Genomic DNA, 19,074 nt, shown 5'->3' with positions numbered 1-19,074 from the left:
TTTTTTTTTTTTTTTTTTACGATTATCTTCCCTTAGTTATTACTATAAATAACTTATATTGTAACTTTTTTTTATAATTGACCGTAGGGAAAAAACAAGACCACTTTTCTGTGGTACAACATAGATGTTACTTTCAAATTTTAGGTGTATTTTAAGGTATCTCTACCTGGTAAGGAGTTTTTTTGTGGACTTAGAAAAACAAATGACTTACAATGATTACTAAACAACCACAAAATTAAAATTCCATTTGCAAATACAGGTGCTAGAGTAAAGAAATTTGTTGTGACGGGCGTATATTGTGACATTCTGGCACTCTTGTTTTAATTTTATTGGCACAGAAGTTTAGCGGAACTTAATATGATTTTTATACAGGACACCAGTCTTGATACCACCAAATCATTAACACTTACCCTGCTAAATTTCTATAATGAACTTGTCCATCTTTCAACTTGGACAGTACCAAACTGTTAAAAGGGGCGCATAAATAAAAGATACTGACTGAATGGTGAACAGTGTAAATCATGATGAGATTACACAGATGTGCAGGCTGATCATGATCTACACTGGTCGCAAAGGCAGAATAAATCGTGTCACAGCATGATAAGCGTTTAGATTGGTAGGGTAGGGGGAATAGTTTGAGTGAATCTAAAAATGTAATCTGAATGAACATAAAATTCCGATTCTTTATATATCTGAAATTGGGTCCATGGGAAAAACCAGGACTTTCCGGTACCATTTTGTCATGTTCATAGGTAAAGACATTTGCAACAGTCTGAGGCTTAGTCTCTATATTCATATATTGACATGGGGAAAGAATTTTCTTACAGAAAGAATTTCTTTTTTAAACTGTTTTTACTGAGAATCAAATCAAAAACAGAAATATGAAATAAAACAAACCATAGGAATCCAGCCTTGGTCATTAATTATCTGCCCTTGAAAGTCGGAAAATGCTGAAAAAATCTACGTTAAATGGCAGATAATTCAAGATCAAGCCCGGGTACCTATGATTTTTAATACATTTTTCCGTTTTAAATTTGATTCTCAGTCAGTACACGAAGTTTAAAGAAATTCTGCTGGTAGGAAAATCTTTGCCCTATATACATACCGATGTGTGCATATAAATAAAGAAGCACTTTAAAACTCTTTTGCATTCACCCCTCGATATAGGCACCTGGCATTTACCCTTAAAGATTGTATTGAAATATCTATTGTTAGATCACCATGGTTATTTATAGAACCAGACCATGCAGAATGGCAATACATTTAAAACACTATAACACTAATTGCCAATGATAATTATATTTCTTTTTATGTCTGGGCTATTTACAGATTTTATTACATGCAATAATGGGCAAAAGAAGTCTTGTTCAACACTTCATTTGGCGATTGCTACACAAATTAATTGTTTATTGAAACTATTAATGATAAATATTTCATTTCCCAGTCAACAATATATTTATATACCCCAGTAAACAAAGTTAATGCCTGGCACTGGTTCAAATATATTTAAATTAGGCGTTCTAACCTTTACCCATCAAAATTGGACTGTACCTTTAAGTGTTAAAAGTGGTGCATAGAGAAAATATACTAACTGAATGGCGAACAGTAGCCTGGAATTCCAGTCTGACAATTTCTAACTTTTTTCTACCTGCAAATTGACTGATAATATCAGAAACTCGATGAATGCCAATTAACACTAATTAGCGCAAATTAAGTGATATCTTTAATGCATAAATATTAGGTATGATTTCTTCTGACAAAGCACAAATATTATCAACGGCTTCCCAGGCTAGGCGAACAGTGCAGATCATGATCAGACTCCCTGCATGGGTACCATTCTCATCCATCAGAGGTTCATACGGGGAACCATGGTAGACCTCTGGTATGCGAGAATGGGATGTGCAGACTGATCATGATCTACACTGGTCTCAAAGACAGGATATAGAATCTGTTTAATAATTTTACATTTTTAGTGTATGCTGATAACTTGAATGTTTTATGTGGGTTTTATGCAAACGAAAATAAAGAATAAAGCATAATAAGGTGAGAGAAAAAACTTGAGAAAAAACGCGACTTTCGTGCAAATTTTGTCCTTTTTTTCCGGCAAAGTGAGAAATAAATTACAGGCGATAATTTGAATTTGAATAATTAAACAGGATTTTACATTCACACTGGGTATACTTAACATCTGTTTCATCATTACTTCAAACAAAATCAATTAGCGCAATTATTGTAAAGAATTCACGTGCCCATTGTCGCGTAAAATATGATTAAAGGTATCATAATCATGCCATCTCTTTAAAGCGACAAGTCTGGGTGAGAAATGACTTTGTGTGGTATTAAATGAAGTCTGTCTTTTCTACATTATTTGCCTCATAACTTATTGATGAATAAATTTTTCGCTCCCGGTGTGTTTTGCCTAATAAGATAATGGGTCTGTATCAGTTTTGAAATCGGGAGTTCAAAGGGTTTTAGGAATAAAATGTCTTAATTAAGAAATGTATTTTTGCGTTTAACAAATTGATATAGTCGTATTAATATGATATGAAATTGAAGAAATTATTGCACTTTGCAATTAAACCTCTTGCAGGTAATAAGCGGAAGTTTTATCAGCAAAAAGTGCTAAATTGTACAACGATAATGAAATTATTTGAGAGAAATTATTTGAAATCCAATGCTTCAATTAAAAAAGTTACAATTTAATGCATACCAGCACGTTCTAAATCCAGTGAAATCGTAGAAATCAGTATTAGCTTTTAGAAGGTGTAAGATTAATGCTATCTGCATATTGGTTTCGTAACTAGCGGTGTCACGCGATACACTGTCGTCTGCGACAGGTCCCGCTTTTATTGGCAGTTTAACAGGAAGGGAGGTGGATGGGGGATGTGGTTGATGGGCCGAGCGTCTTAATCCTAGCTCGAAAATACGAGATTCGAATTTTATTACATTCAACAAAGAGTTGTCTAATTTGGTTATTTCAGAAAGTGCCGGAGTTGGACCTGCTCGTATAGAAAGCAGCCGCCCAACCTATTTAAGGAAACTTCTGAGAACTTCGTCTGCTGCTGATTTAAACTAAATAAATAAGAACTAATAACCAAATTGTGTTGAACATACCAATAAAAAAAAAAAAAAAAAAAAAAAAACACTTTTTTTCCCTTAAAGATTCTTAAGGCAATTAATTATGAATCTAGTTCTATGCACGCCTATCTTTTTTATCCAGGCTAGTTTGGTACATTTCTTGAGTTTTTTTTACATCAAAAGATAATAAATTTCTGAAGATATTATAGTGAAAGAGTGGCATTAGATGTATAAGGTGTAACACGTCCTGTTATATAAAGCCCATTTTGGAAAAGCCCAATGATAAATGTCTCCTTTCAGATTACATAATTTCATTTTGTTAAGGTATCTTCGGGAACGTTTCACAAATACAGACAGTAAATGCCTTAAAAACGTGTTGCAGAATTTTGATCAATTTCCAGTCTGTTACTTACTTTGAAGAGAAAAGAACAAAAAAATATCATATGAAAATCCGAGATGAAAGGGAGAAAACATTCAGTATACACGGCTTGCACATGAATGCATTTTACATTTCTTGCCTTTATTTTTACAGCATTTTATGTGTTTCATAGGTTATTTCACCTTCAAAGGAATTTTATTCACAAAACCTAACTTCAAACGCTGCTTCCCCACCGCGAACCAATGAATCGAAACGTTATAAAACTTCGCGTTAACCAAAGTAATAAAGAACGCCTGATTTCATTCGTTGAGCGAATTTTGAGAGGGACGGATGCTCGGGTATTAATAAAAAGTAACGAAGCAGAAGGAGTAATTTTACGTTTTCTTTATATGAATGTGTCACCAGCTTGAAAATAACTTTTAACTTTGTGAAAAATAGATGTAGGATATTTATTCCTTATAAGATAATTCTGAAATATACAGTGAATGTAAACAAAGGACTAGTTATTGGTATATTGACGTTAAGTTACTTGTGTGCCACAGTAAAATAGATACAGATCGTTATAAGGATGTATACTTAAATTTCTTTAAGTGATTAACTCGAAAAAAAAAACAATCTTAAGACGTAGCGAAAAAACTGTGCTGTGAAACTTTACATACTTGATAAGTAATATCACATTAAACGAATTATTAAGGCTTTGAAAACTATCCAAAACATTTCGTGAAGGAATGAATACCAAAGTTTGCCGATTTTCTACTAGTTAATGTAAAGCATTAATTGCCGTTTAGATGGTTTTGATTCTAATAAACTGTTGATCAAGATTGTGCACGGGAGCACGTACAGGGCTTGTGGAAATCCAATACAAAAAGGTGAGTGGCTTTATGAATACATTCTTTTCATTTGTATTTCTTCTTTTTCTTTAATGTAATAGCTTTTTAGATGTTTTTTTCTTCTCTATCTTCTTTGAAAACAGAGTTACTCTCATGTTTTTATGGTGGCATTAAGGTAAGTATTAAGTGGGGTAATATAGCGAAGAAATAACAATGTAATAAATTCAACATCGTTGTATGAACACATTTGTTTATAGCATACCGTCCGCTCCTTTGAATGAATTGTTGTGCAAGAGATATAGAATGTTCTATTAAATTAAAAAAGTAGATCTAAAATTTCATTTAATTAAAAGGCACAGACTTTTCAAATGTTTTACGACTCGCACATATTTGAATTGAAAAAAATCGCCGAACTGAATTTGGAGACCAGTCTTTGAATGAGATATTCCTATTGGTAAATTTTAAAAGTGGTCACGAGAGGAACCAATCAGATGACTAGGATTTCAGACTGGTCTCAAAACCTGGTTTCATAACCTATAAATAGTAACAGCTATTGTCAGATTTTGTGCGTGAACCACATTTTACCACACATATATTTTTAAACCTTTTCATTATGTTTCAAAATTAGAATGAACTAAATACACTTCCTGTGTTAAGTAGTTATCCCTTTGTAAGAAAATTTTTTAACCATTCACTGAAAAAAAATGTAAAGGATATCTACTAAAACTGTAAAAGTAATCTACTTCAAAAACTGACTACATTGATCAAAATATACCGTTAATCTACGGTTACGAAAAGCCTGCAGGCTTATAAGCAACGCAAGTAGACTGAGATTGTATTAATTAATAAGTATATTAGAGAATGTTAATTAACTTCAAACCGAGAATGCACTCCTCAAGTACCTGTCTTGTTTGAAAACGAAAGAAAATCAGCTCACATAATTTAATTTTTCGGGCCCCTATAAAGTTGATTTTGAAAGATAAGATGTAAACACGTTTTTTTTTAATATAAAGTGTTTGTTAGAGGCACGAAAGTTCCATGTATTTATTTTAAAGAAAATACAATCACAAGAGCCCCTTCGGTGTATTTGGCTTGGGTTGACGATAAGTCAGTTATTCCAGACTGGGCGCACGTGCTATACGGTTGGTGAGAAGAGCATAATCCATTCGTTAAAGCTCGTGCTGTGTTGATAAAAAACCAATTTGCGCAGGCACGGATACTGTCATCTTGCTTCGCGATTTATTTCAAATGTTGCATTGTACTAAACAACATATTGTTCTTTGAAGTTGTGCGAGTTGATCAATAAAATGCTGTCAATTAACCTTTTATAAGCTACATACAACAATAAAACAACAATAACAGAATTCTTAGAAAATCATTCATGCTTTTTTTTTTCATTTCAGTGGCCAACTATGGAGCTGTGGCATTTAGAGATCATGAAAAGTGTCAAGGTCGTTCCTTTTTGCTTGCTGATAATTCTTTCTCAGGTAGGTTTCAGTTTTAGATTTCTATGTAAATGTGGCATTTTATGTCACTTCCCAGTGGTGTAGGTGGGGGCTTCCATAGTCGATTTCTTTATTGATATCTCTGACATGGAACTATGCGCCCTTAACCAATGAGAGGTTCGTAAGAGGCGATCGATCTTATACTGATATGTGAAGAACTGGCTTGTAGAAGGTACTTCGTTCTACTGAGGTAGCAACAAGGACAAGAATGAACGCTCGGAAGGGCACCTGGGGTCTGCATAATTGCTTGAAAATTGTCATTTTCCATCTTATTTGACGTTGTTTACTCCGGGTACGACAGTCTGACTTAAAATGAAATTAAAAGGTTTCTTTTAAAAATAATTCACTTCTGGTTAATATATATATTTACATATTTTCTTTTCTATATGATCTTAAAACATTTTCAAGTCTTAAATCTCGAGTTCTGAACAATTCAAAAGACTATATGATCTTTGGACTTCGAAATAAACAATACATAAACAATACATGCTTAAAATAGACAAAATGAACAAAATGAAATAGGTCAAGGCAGTGGACAATTTGCTATCAAATGAATAAAAGCGAAACATATAGATCATTATACTGAAACACGGCCTTTGATTTTTGCCGCGATTTGACTCAGTAATACTTCGAGTTGCATGTTCTTAACCACATGTAGTTGAGTTATGTCACAATAATCATTTTCTACCCATATCTGTCATAAATATTGTGGTGTTGAGTTTGAATCGATGCACATGGTCTGTTTTGAGTACACGCATCATCATTAAACACGGAGGTGCAATGAACATGTATGTATTAATAAAGACCAGTGTCTGCGCCAATTTTTTTTATTTAATTTACATGTATATACGGAAGAGCAAAGTCCTATATATATGCCAAAATCAAATGTTTGTAAAAAAAAATAATGGAACTTAAAAAAGGTATAAATACATAAACTGTAGCGAGTCTTGGAAAACTCGATAAAGGAGTCACTATATTCCTGCAGGATTTAAACCCGTCTCCTGCCTCCATTCCCGAGGTTGGGGGTCGTCTTACTGACAAAAAGCGTATCGTGCAATTTCATTCCTTGATGTGTGACATGGTGTTATAAACAACAGAGGCAAATTTCGTTGTTTTTTTTTCTCTCTGAGTGTAATACTATCACTGGCAATAATTACAATATCTCGTGCCTGCACGTGCTTTAATGGGTCCTTTGTGAGGTGCTTTGGTCGTTAGTGGTGTTTTTTTTTCTTCTGCTGAGTTACGTGAATACACGATATTGGGGAAAATTAACAGAATGTTGTTCTTTTTGATATATTTATTTAGATATATTATGGCGAATGAATTTAACGAAGTACGGATATTTTTTTTATCTTAGTATATTAATATATCATTAAATTTTTTACTCATAAGTTAGTCTTGTACATGTACAATGATTTGCTATAAGAAATACTCGCATTTGACCATATTATTTATTTACATTGTGTTTTACAGCTTTTATTAACCAACCGATAGCTACTAAAACGAAATGTTACTGCAACGGGTAAAGTTGCGGTCTTAACGTTTTCAGTCAAAGATTGCTAATATAATTTGCTTTTTTGTATTACCTAGTTAAATGACATTCTTTCGTCTGCTGAATCGCTTGTGTTTTTCCCCAGTCATAAAAATTATTATGAAAAAGAAATATCTTTTTTTTCTCGGCGTTAACCGCAATCAATGAATATTGGAAGAAATAGACGCCGCAAAAAAAGTTTTTTTTTTATCGTTTGCATTGATGCGCCGAACTTGCGATAATTCAATAAACGTTTTAGTCATTAAAACGATGTAAGTTTGTCTGCAATAGTTTGTACAGACTATTTAATATGGTATAAAACGTTCATCATCATTCAGTACTGATATCGTCGCAAACATCTTGTTTAAGTTAACGCTTTAAAACGTTTACATTTGTATGACAGAGTGTGAAAAGGTATGCAAAAAATAAGATATCAAGATCTATATAGTGTCACAAATCATCATATAATTCTCCCAGCAATCCTCATGCCTCAATTAAATGCCTTTAAGATATTTACTTATTATTTAGTGCTCGTGCGTATCATGTAGGGAGCAGCCGTTGATTGCGGGGCGATGTTTTGTTAATATGGTATTTAGGTGATCATTTAAATATAGCTTTTTTTGTGTAACAAAAACAACTGCAAATAAAATGTTGTGTTTGTGAACAATCATTTCCAGAATTACAAGTGTTAGAAATCTTATCTACGAGAGCAGCGAAATACGAAGCATATTGTAAACATAAAACGCGCATGCATATATATCATGAATGCATCATTTTATGGTTCGCCTTAAGACATTGCACATCACAAGAATTTTACTTGCTTTTTATTCGATTGCATATAACAACCGCCTCTTTATTCCCTATGTATGAAGGCATCACATGCCGCACATTTTATCTGTTAACAATCATATAAATTACGATATAAATCAGTAGGAAAAAGACAACACATCTGGTTAAGGTGTTTGCGCACCGCCGAAAATAAAAATCTCTCTGTTTTTAAGTGTTACATACTACCGTTTGACATAGTCCCCGTATTCTAAGTATCCCTGTAAAACTAGCTTCGTACAACATAGTTCTGACGATCATCCAAAGTATGCGCGAAGCTAATGAATACAATGTACGACTGCTGTATACAATACAGAACATCTGTATATAACACGGAATCTAACGTCGCTCGATTTGCTTGACAGTTAAACACAGAAGGAAAATAACAGCAATAAAATCTGCATTAATTAAACAACTACTGACGCGCGGACCGGTGGGAGAAAATTAAATGCATAAGTTATGACGTCAGAATATCGCATGGCGTCGTGTTTATTACTTTTTCGTACTATATCAGTGAATGAAAGTATAAAAAGGCCTTCTTGTGGTTCGTAGGAATGTTCAACTAACCGTGGTAATATGACGACTACGCATGCGGATGCCTTGATTACCTGGTAATCAACTGTATATGAGGCTGATTTGATGTTGACTTGGGTTTTACGGTGCACCAACACAGTATAGGTTCAGTTGCGCAAAGCAAGACTAATAAACTCAGATTATCGAAATAAAAATATATAACAAGGACAAATTATTGTTTATAACTCGGTACGTCTGTATATATAACGCAGGACAGTTCTGTAATTAAAATGCGGTACGTTTGCTTATAAGGCGTAACATTAGGGCAACCAACGGCGTTGTAAATTCGTCTTCACGGGTTTACTGCATTTGCGAGCATTGAAAGTATATCTATTACAGTTTCTTTGTATGCACAGCAGAATGACGCATAACTGTTACAAGTTTCACTTTTTATCAATGTATATAAGTTATAGACTCGGATTACTGTATAGCTCGCATTTTTTATTCTTTATCGTATTAACAAACTTGCAAGAGCTGTAGAACACACCAAGATCCTTTTTTAAATGCCTTTAATCTAATTTGCATTTAAAACATTGATAGTGCTTAATAAAAATGAAAAGTCAGTATAAAGAGAAGCTCAGAGTTAAGTCCACAAATTGCGGTTGTGGTGTATGACCCATGATGAATTCTTATGAGCAATTATTTCATGCCAGAATATCAAGCATAATCTTGTCGTGCGATTTCGGTAAGATAATGCAGCTGACCTCAATATCAAGGAAAATGCCCTGCTTGGTGAAACAAGCTAAAATTATTATAATCCTCCATTATGCGATTGGTTATTTAGCGACGGTAGCACAATTTCTGCTACCCGACAGAACTTTGACAGTTCGAGATGTCTTTTAAGATATCGAGTTTTAATAATGCATGGTATAAAATAAAATAATGCATCCCGTTATACATGTATAAAGACTCTTGACAGCTTTTTGTAAGAGGCAAGCTGCCTACCTTAAACACGAAAAACCAGCATTTCTCGTTAAGAGGCTAAGATATATACGTTACACTAACATATTTAATTGAAGTTTTTATTACTTATGGTATGAAGTGTCAACAAATATACATAAAAACGGGGGTTCGTTAAGTGCACTTTATGAGAGAGATGTTATAATCAAACCAGAGACCTTTGAAGTAGGGTTTTTTTCTTGAGATACTCAAGTGGTAACACCGGGTGCACAATAAAAACATTGTGTGATGCACACTGTAAAACACAACGATTTATGCGGAAAAAATGTGCATGCATAAATGATAATGAAGGGCGCCGGGATTTTTTTTATAAACAAATCTTTAGAAATATAACATAAAAGATATTGCACATGTGCCTGCTGCAACTGTTGTTGCTTATGATGATGATGATGATGAACTCTAATTTATGGTGCTTCTAAGGCTTACTAATTCATAATGGAACTTGGGTAACATAGAGGTCTGTCTTTAGATGCTGTTTTGGGTCTGAAGCTTAGAATTTCAATTTATTCCAACTTTAATACGCACTGGTCTGACGTATGCCATGCATACTGTGTCCGTCTCTGTCCGTGCTTTTCTTTTTTGTTGGGGTTTAACGTTACACCAGCACAATTATAGGTCATTTGGCGACTTCCCAGCTTTGATGGTGGAGGAAGAACACAGGGACCACTCCGTGCATCATTTCACCGGACACCTGGGTGTGGGGGGGGGGGGAGCACTTACCTTAAAAAGCCAGCTGGATGGCTTCCTCACATGATTAAATAAACGCTCCGAGTGAGGCTCGAGCCTCAAATCCACATGGATGAGGGACAAGTGGTTCAAAGACAGCGACCATAACCACCCGGCCACGTACATCCCTGCTTTTCTTTTTGACAGGTTTTCGGTTGTATCATGAAACGATTATGAAACAGTCTCGTTTGTGCGGTTGCGAATTTTCATGATACTAAAACATGTACATACTAAATTTCACTTTCAGAAAGAATTTCAAAATGATGTCGTGGTTCTGCACAATAAATTTAAGTAATTGGTAACATTATTCTCTTTGTGAATGCATAACAAGTATAGTTTAATTTGAAGCATTCTTCAGGTGTTGTCATTGGTTCACTTACAACAATTGGAATGATAAAATGTTTTACAACTTCTAATTTACCAAGACAATGAGGAATTTTCTTTGATATAGGGAGCAAAGAATTTAATATTTCTTTCTGGTTGCCGAAAACAAAACGAGAAAGTGCGAGATCAAAGCGAGAAACTAATTAATTCGGAATCCTTTTGAGGGTATCCTTAAAGCAATATCGCAGTCGGGGGACTTTGGTTATTATGCATGGGTGGCTGAGTTTGTTTTACGCGCAACTAAATTCGTCATTTTTCTTTTGAACACATATCTCTCATTTTATGTTATAAATTACCTACAATGATTTGTAATTTGAAGTAATTTAACCAAAACACGCTCTTCACGCAATTTTAAACATCTTTCTTGATCGTATAGTTATTTATTTTCACATTACCGGTATCAGCTTCAACTTTGAATAGCTTAATTTAAAAATAAGGTGATTTTTCGGACTAAGATTAAATAAGAGGTTATTTATTCCCAAATTGCGCACTTACCATCTCATCTAATTCAGAACGTTCCCAAAAATGCATAAGGCTGTCGGCAAAACCAAAAAATTCACAGATCTGAACATACCTTTGTACATATAATGTTAGAAAGGTAATGTAGATATAGGAAGCATTTTTAACGTTTGGCGCTTTGGCGAATCATATTGTAAATCAAGTGAATCTTAACCCTTAACATGCTGGACACGATTGATTCTGCCTTTGCGACCAGTGCAGATCATGATCAGCCTGCACATCCGTGATGTGCAGTCTGATCTGCAGTCTGATCGTGACCTGCACCGTTCGCCATTCAGTCGGTATCTTTTTGGTATGCATCCCTTTTAATAGTTAATGGTACTGTCCAAATTGAAAGATAGACAAGTTCATTATAGAAATTTAGCAGGGTAAGGGTTAAGAAACTATAACTTTTACCTATTTTTTGATACCGGCAGTCTTTTTCTGTAGTTTGCGCCAGACAAAACAAAACTCAGTTTGTAAGGTTGCAAAAACTGAATCTGGAAACCAGTCTCAGAATTTCAGAATGAAGCTTTGCCATTGGTCAATTTGAGAATGGTACTCAAAATTAGCCAGTCAGATATTCGAATTCATAGCCTGTTATCCTGCCTTGGTAATAATGTTTCATTGAAATCTTAAGCAGGTTTACCATTGGCCATTTTCAAGGCTGAAATCGTAATATACCAATTAAATGCTGGGATTTTGAAATTGGTTTCCAGACCCGTTTAACGTTGTTTATTTGTTATTTGGGGAAGCGGTTCATTCACACTGGCTAATATACTATTGACTCCAGTCCAAAGCTTTTTCTTGGCAATATCATGTAGTCTTTAACCGAATTGTGAAAAATGTTTTTGCTGTGTTTTAAAAGAACCAATTCATTCTACATCCGTTCATTCTCCACCCAAAAATTCTTTTAAAATGTAATTTACTTGCACACATCAATAGCACAGACAAGAAACCTTAAAGAAATTACGCCGAGGCTTTCTTATGCTCATAAATACAACAAGAACTTTTTTTATATTTACGAGGATTTCAAAGGGCAAGCCGGCAAGCTTGTTCTGTCTATAAAATAAACACTTTGTTTGTGGATCACAAACATTGTAAAAACAAAAGAAACTTTGTACTCAGAAATGAAAAGAGTCTTTAATTACAAGGAATCGGTTATAAGTAACGCGTTATACCCTGGGTTAGTGTTTTTGCACTTGATGATAACATAGGCACCGACGTTATTTGCATCTCAACAGCGGAGAGCGAAAGAGAAAAGAAACAACAGCCAGATAGAATAGAGAAAAAGGGTGGATCTATTAACCAGTTGATTTTTGGCTTTTAATTTGCAGTGCTGATTGAAGGAAGAAATAGCGAAATAGTTTATGTAGCCGCCACAGATACTTCTGTTATTTTTTAAAGAAAAGAAAGAATTTAAGGGGGCATTTATGAACCAGTTGAATTTTATTGACGTCTGCTGATTGGCAAAGTCTGTTTAAATTGGCGAATTTATAAAGTATCTAATTATCTTATTTTTGCTGATTGGCTTCTTTCAGCTTTTAAAATGACATTGGTTAAATTCTTCACATTTGGAAACAATTTACTCGGCTATAAGAAGTATATGGAGAGCTATATACCCCATAGTCCGCGTCCGCTCCTTGATTTAAGATTTAATAATAATAATAATAATAATAATAATAATAAAGCCTTTATTTAACGAGGAAACTCATTTGACGAACAACATCAATTTCCATGAGGCCCTCAAAACAATACATAAATATACAACTAAAAATATTTACATGGTACATTGTTAATATATAGAATACGACAGTGCATTTAATACCAGTATTTGTTTATATATATATACGAGTGCTTTTAGATTACTTTTCCTTATCTCTGTGATTCATTGATGAATTTACTTCAGACTTTAAATACTGTTTCTAATCTAATCATAACCCACATTTAAATGATGCACTTGTCATAACTCTCGCACTTATATTTCATGAATTATTCCCCCCCCCACCTTTCACTTAGAATTTCAAGTTTAACCCTTTTATGACTTACACAATTGCGGGGAAAAAAACTTTATCTTACATTAGTCAAAGTCTGTTTGATTACTGAATACTTGAGGTCTGTTTGATTACTAATACACTAGAGGTTTGTTTGATTACTGATATACAAGAGGTCTGTTTGATTACTGATATATTTGAGGTCTGTTTGATTACTGATATACAAGAGGTCTGTTTGATTACTAATACACTAGAGGTCTGTTTGATTACTGATATACAAGAGGTCTGTTTGATTACTGATATATTTGAGGTCTGTTTGATTACTGATATACAAGAGGTCTGTTTGATTACTAATACACTAGAGGTCTGTTTGATTACTGATATACAAGAGGTCTGTTTGATTACTGATATACTTGGTGGTCTGTTTGATTATTGATATACAAGATGTCTGTTTTATTACTGATAGACTTGGGGTCTGTTTGATTACTGATATACAAGAGGTCTGTTTGGTTACTTATACGCTAGAGGTCTGTTTGATAACTAAGATACAGAGGGTCTGTTTGATTACTGATATACCAGAGGTTTGTTTGATTACTGATATAACATAGGTCTGTACTAGACTTGTTTGATTGCCAGTATACTAAAGGTTTGTTTGGATATTAATATACTAGAGGTCTGTTTGATTATTAATATACTAGAGGTCTGTTGGATTACTAATATACTAGAGGTCTGTTTGATTTCTAGTTTACCAAAGATATGTTTGATTACTGATATAGTAGTGGTACTGTTTGATTACTTCTATACTAAAGGTCTGTTTGATTACTAATGTATTAGTTTTCCGTTCAAGTTCAAAGCAAGAAACGCTTTCATACTGCGTCATAAAGTTGCTGGGAAAAATAAAGGCGTATTTTTCATTGATTACTGCATAATAATCATGCCTTTCTAATTGCGGCCGCTTGGAATATTTTCCCTTCTCTGCGAGAAAGAGTTTTTTTTTCTCTTTGGCTTTTACTTTGTTCTTTGGGGAGAAATGTTAAAAGAATAGAACGAATAGTTATTTCAGTGGCGTTGAGTATATGAGTCATTGGTAAATAAAATTGGGAAAATATCATATTTTATGAGTTTGTACGTCATTTTATTTACTTGATTTGCGCAAACTATGTTGATTTGGGTGTAAAATCACTCAGTAGAGGATGCCGTTTCCATTTTTTTTCTGCTTGTACGTTTTTCTTCCTGTGCAATCATCATATTTAGATTTTACATCTAGGTTTTATAATGGCGTTGAATCATCTATACAAAAACCCTTAAATTTGATGAAATGACTGTGTTAGGTTTAATCAGGCCTTCGATGCGATTAAGCGGAATAAGCTATAAGAGCTAACAAAAATACACGTTCATATGTATATATTTACCACTACTGTACCTGTCACTATCTTCCGGTGTCGACTTTAAAGTAACTTTGATACGCGTAGACTACACGAATTAGTTTATATTAAAACATGTAAAGTTGTTCATCATAGAAGTTTTGCAGGAAGTTTATGCACACATTTCTAGCTATCTCCATAATAATCTAGCATGTTGTATATTTTTTCTCTCATTAAATATCTTCACAAACAATATCAAATGCATTCAAACTAAAATATCTAATGATACGTAAAACCCTTTTATCTTGAGCGCTTTGTATTTTTGTATTCCCGCGGATCGAACCAGCATGCCCCTGGGGACAAAATTTCAAAGAGATTTTCAAATGAAGCGGTATCGAAAGATCTAAAGCGGTGATGTAATTTCTGAACAAAGTCTTTCCTAGGAACTAGCACCATATCATTAATAGAGTAATTAGCGAGGCAAATTCTGAAGCGAAGTGGCCATATATATATTTTTTGTGAAACATAACCCGTTGACTTTTTATACATCTACTGGGACGTATCACTTGTCTGTGAATGGCGTCATATTATTAAAGTTTTACAGTCAAACCCGTACATATTTAATGCGCATGGGAGGACCAACGCTTGTCTTGAATTGCAGGATGTCGTTATTTGCAAGTTGTCGCTATATTCACAAAGCGCAGTACTCACAGCCTATTGGTTTCTGATCAATTATTGTATTTATCATTTGGTTACATGTAGCTGGGTAAATTGAATAATTAAACATACTTTTGCCCATCAATGTATATGTCAGTTGTGTCTTTGAATAATCATTTCAGTAAAGGCATTTACTAACAATAGCGCGCCATGAATACAACATATCCTTTGCGCTACATTGATCCGACAGCTGCGCATTCCGCGCAGTTGGTGAATCCATGCTGTTCGTAACAATTCTCTAATTTCAATAATCTTTAAGAGAACACTTTAATACCGAAAAGGATGGCGGATGCGCAGCTGTCTGATCCATCGCGCAAAGCACGTTTGTTCCATGCACGCCAATATGAGGAAGTGTATAATGCCAATCGGTCGTTTCCGTGCAGTTACGAATTACCGCACGCTATTTCGGCATTGTTCGGTTGAGAACACGTGATCGAACGGATTTTGCCGATTGTAATTATGAGTGCACTCATAGACGGGTCCAACCACTCCCGGAATATCGAGATTCGTCAATAAAATGTCAGGATACACTGCCTCTGCTTACGCGCATGCATATTACATGTAAAGCCTTTCATCTGTCTGGCGTTCAATTTCAAGACTAGTTAATTAATCTGATAGACTTTTTTTATAAATTCTTCATTAACTGGAATTCCTACAAGGCTAATAAGTGATATACTGAAAATTTATGTTCGTTTTATGTATGTGCAAATGTATATATTTTTGTTCTTTGTATTGATTTTTTGTATTTTTTTAATAATTCAAGATTACTGCAGTATAATCACGAACGGTATCACTGGTCGTTGTTAAGAATGAAACACGGTATTAAACTGCGAGTTTCTGTGCATATGAATTTTTAAACAAAGTTAAGTTAAGGAGTTTTTGATTGTGTTATTTGAGACAAAGTAATAGTCCAATAGTTGTTAACAAAGGTCGCATTATAGACAATTAAGTGCAATGTTATATGCTGTAAATACTAAAAGTTCAGTTGTTGCTCTCTGACCATATTCTGTGTGAATAACCTAAAGTTTTTCTTTTTTACGTGTGACAGAATTACCCGTAACAGCCAATATTTTGGAAACAATGAAATGGATATATTATTACTTTAAATTTTAACGGTATGAAACATATCCCCACCCTCATAAAACAGGTCACAGTTCCGCCCCCATTAAGCATTTTTGCCAAAGCAGCTATTTGATTTTTGTGATTTCATTTAAAAAACTTTTTCCCAATCATTTAAATATTTTTTAATATCTAACGTCGTTAAAAATATTTCTTTCTCAGATACGGATGCTACGTCAATGCTCAAACATCAATGACTGATTCAACGAAACTGTCACAAATGTTGCGACGTGCAAACCTAGAACGTGTAGATACAATGCTACTAGTGAAATACTCAGTGCAAAAATGTATCCTGGAAAAACAATTCTGATCGAAATTCTTCGAAGACCTGTAACAGTGTTCAACTTGTGGAAATAAAATCATTTATTCTTAGGCAATGAAACCAGAAAACAATTTGTGGATGCCGATGTCTTACTACACGCCGACAAGACATTTTAAATTTTGTATCTGTCCCCACCAGGCAAGGGCGCCGTGAGAAGGTGTTCTAGAATAAAACATATGAACCATCGAATGGGACATTCAAAAACTGATCCGTATCGTGTACCGTACAAAGTGTTCAGAGACTGAGTTCTGAGAGTCGGCGACAAGACAGAATTGTTCAGTAAGTAAGCTTATCGATAAAGTAATAATAAGTAGCTTATCGATAAGTAATAAGTATAGCTTACGATAAAGTTGAGTTTAAAACTATTTCAAACAGTAAATAAAGAAAGCTGTAAATCGAAAAAGGTAAATTTTACTATATTAATAATAGCTATAACTTATCCAATTTAAACAATAGCATATTGTGAAGTATTTAATTGCTATATCGATAAAGTAGGAAGTGTAACATATCGATAAAGAAAAAGTAAGTAATATAGCATATCGATAAAGTAATATAGCATATCGATAACTTAGAAGTAAGCAATATCGTAAAGTCAGTAAGTTAATCGTATACGATAAGTGAGTATAGCAATATCGATAACAAGAAAGTAAGCAATTCGTTAAAGTAGTAAGTGATATATAGCTTATCTTATAAGAATATAGCTTTATCGATAATATGAAAGTATAGCTATTGATACAGTAAGTAGCAATACGAAAGTAAGTATATAAATCGATAAATAATATTTAAAGATCACTGGTCCACTTCGCATCATGTTTTAACGGGACTCGAACAACCATTCTTAAGTCTCTGCATGACCTATTTAACTTGTCATGCCAAAACTGTCACTGGTATTAGTAAACAAATGCATGACACAATGTGATACAATAATGTAAACAAAAATTTCAAAATGCTATAGACTAACTTCTGTTACGCATCTACACTGGCATACCCAAACTGCTACAAAGACAAACTTCAAGTACCCATTTTTTCAAACTTTTAGAAGTTAACCTCTAGTTAATAACAACAACCTGTATAAGCAAGCACTTTAATCTTTCAGTGTGTTCACTATGATAAGGGTTATGCTTTTTACTTAAAACAATATAAGACCGAATTCAGATAACAAACTGAACTTCAAACACTTTTTAATCAATGAGAAATTTCCTGTTTATTTGCGACTGTAATTTGTTGAATATTCTCTCTGTAAATATAAATTTTATAAACAAAAATGTGCGGTTATGTTTCGATCAAGAGTTCTGAAAAAATGTTTTTGTGGTTAATTGCGGTAACAATTTTTGACTAGTAATACGTCTGTCTGTCTATCCTTACGAAACTTTGCATGTTTTTCAAAGAGCGTGTTTATTTTTATCTTTGGATAAAATCGTTTTGAAAGTCAAGATCAGAAGGTAATGTAGGCACGATGTTAACGAGATAGATTCTTTTTATCTGAAAATATTTTGCCTTTGAACAATAAAACTGAATAGCAACCTCCGGCTATTCAGTCTGTGCATATTATCTTGCATTAAAAATGGACATAAAGCGGTCAGCGCGTATTAAAACTGGCCACAGTGTTGGTATTTTCCTTTGTTTCTTTGACTTAACCTTTTCATGCATTAAAAATGTCACACGGCATTAAAACTATTTGAATAGGTATTAGGTAACAGTGATACACGCAAAAGTTTTTAATAGGCAGTTATTTTCGTGTATTAAAGAATTAATGGGCAATAAAGTGTGCCCAGATAATAAGGTTAACCAGATTTTTATTGCCGGAGAAATATCTTCGGGCATTAAAGGAACAAAATAGTTCCAGTTTTGAACGATTTGCACTGAATTTTAACGATATTAATTCAATAACATCGATGCAATGGCGGTGTCATATTGAAATCAAATTTTCACCTGAAGGTATTACATATTAAAAGGTTGTGTTAAAAATAGATCGCCTTTATATTATATGACTAATGCTATTTAATTAGACAACTAATATTCTCGCGTAACATAGAGGAGTCTTTGGCATTTTAAATTATTTGTTGTTTATAATTTTTTTTTACCTTTTTTACATATGGGCGGCTATAGAAGAAGATTATAATTTTTCTAATGAAATTGTAAAGGTATACAACCGAAGAAAATTTGCAGGTTTTGTTGCCTGTCATTTGTAAAGTAAATATACACGATTGCGCGGAAGTTTAAGACTGAATTTTAGTAATTTTTAGGTACAGGTACTTGAACTCTTGAC

Source organism: Mercenaria mercenaria, chromosome 18 (genome assembly GCF_021730395.1).
Source record: "Mercenaria mercenaria strain notata chromosome 18, MADL_Memer_1, whole genome shotgun sequence".
Classification (NCBI taxonomy): Eukaryota; Metazoa; Mollusca; class Bivalvia; order Venerida; family Veneridae; genus Mercenaria; species Mercenaria mercenaria.
Note: the sequence above shows the minus strand (reverse complement) of the source record.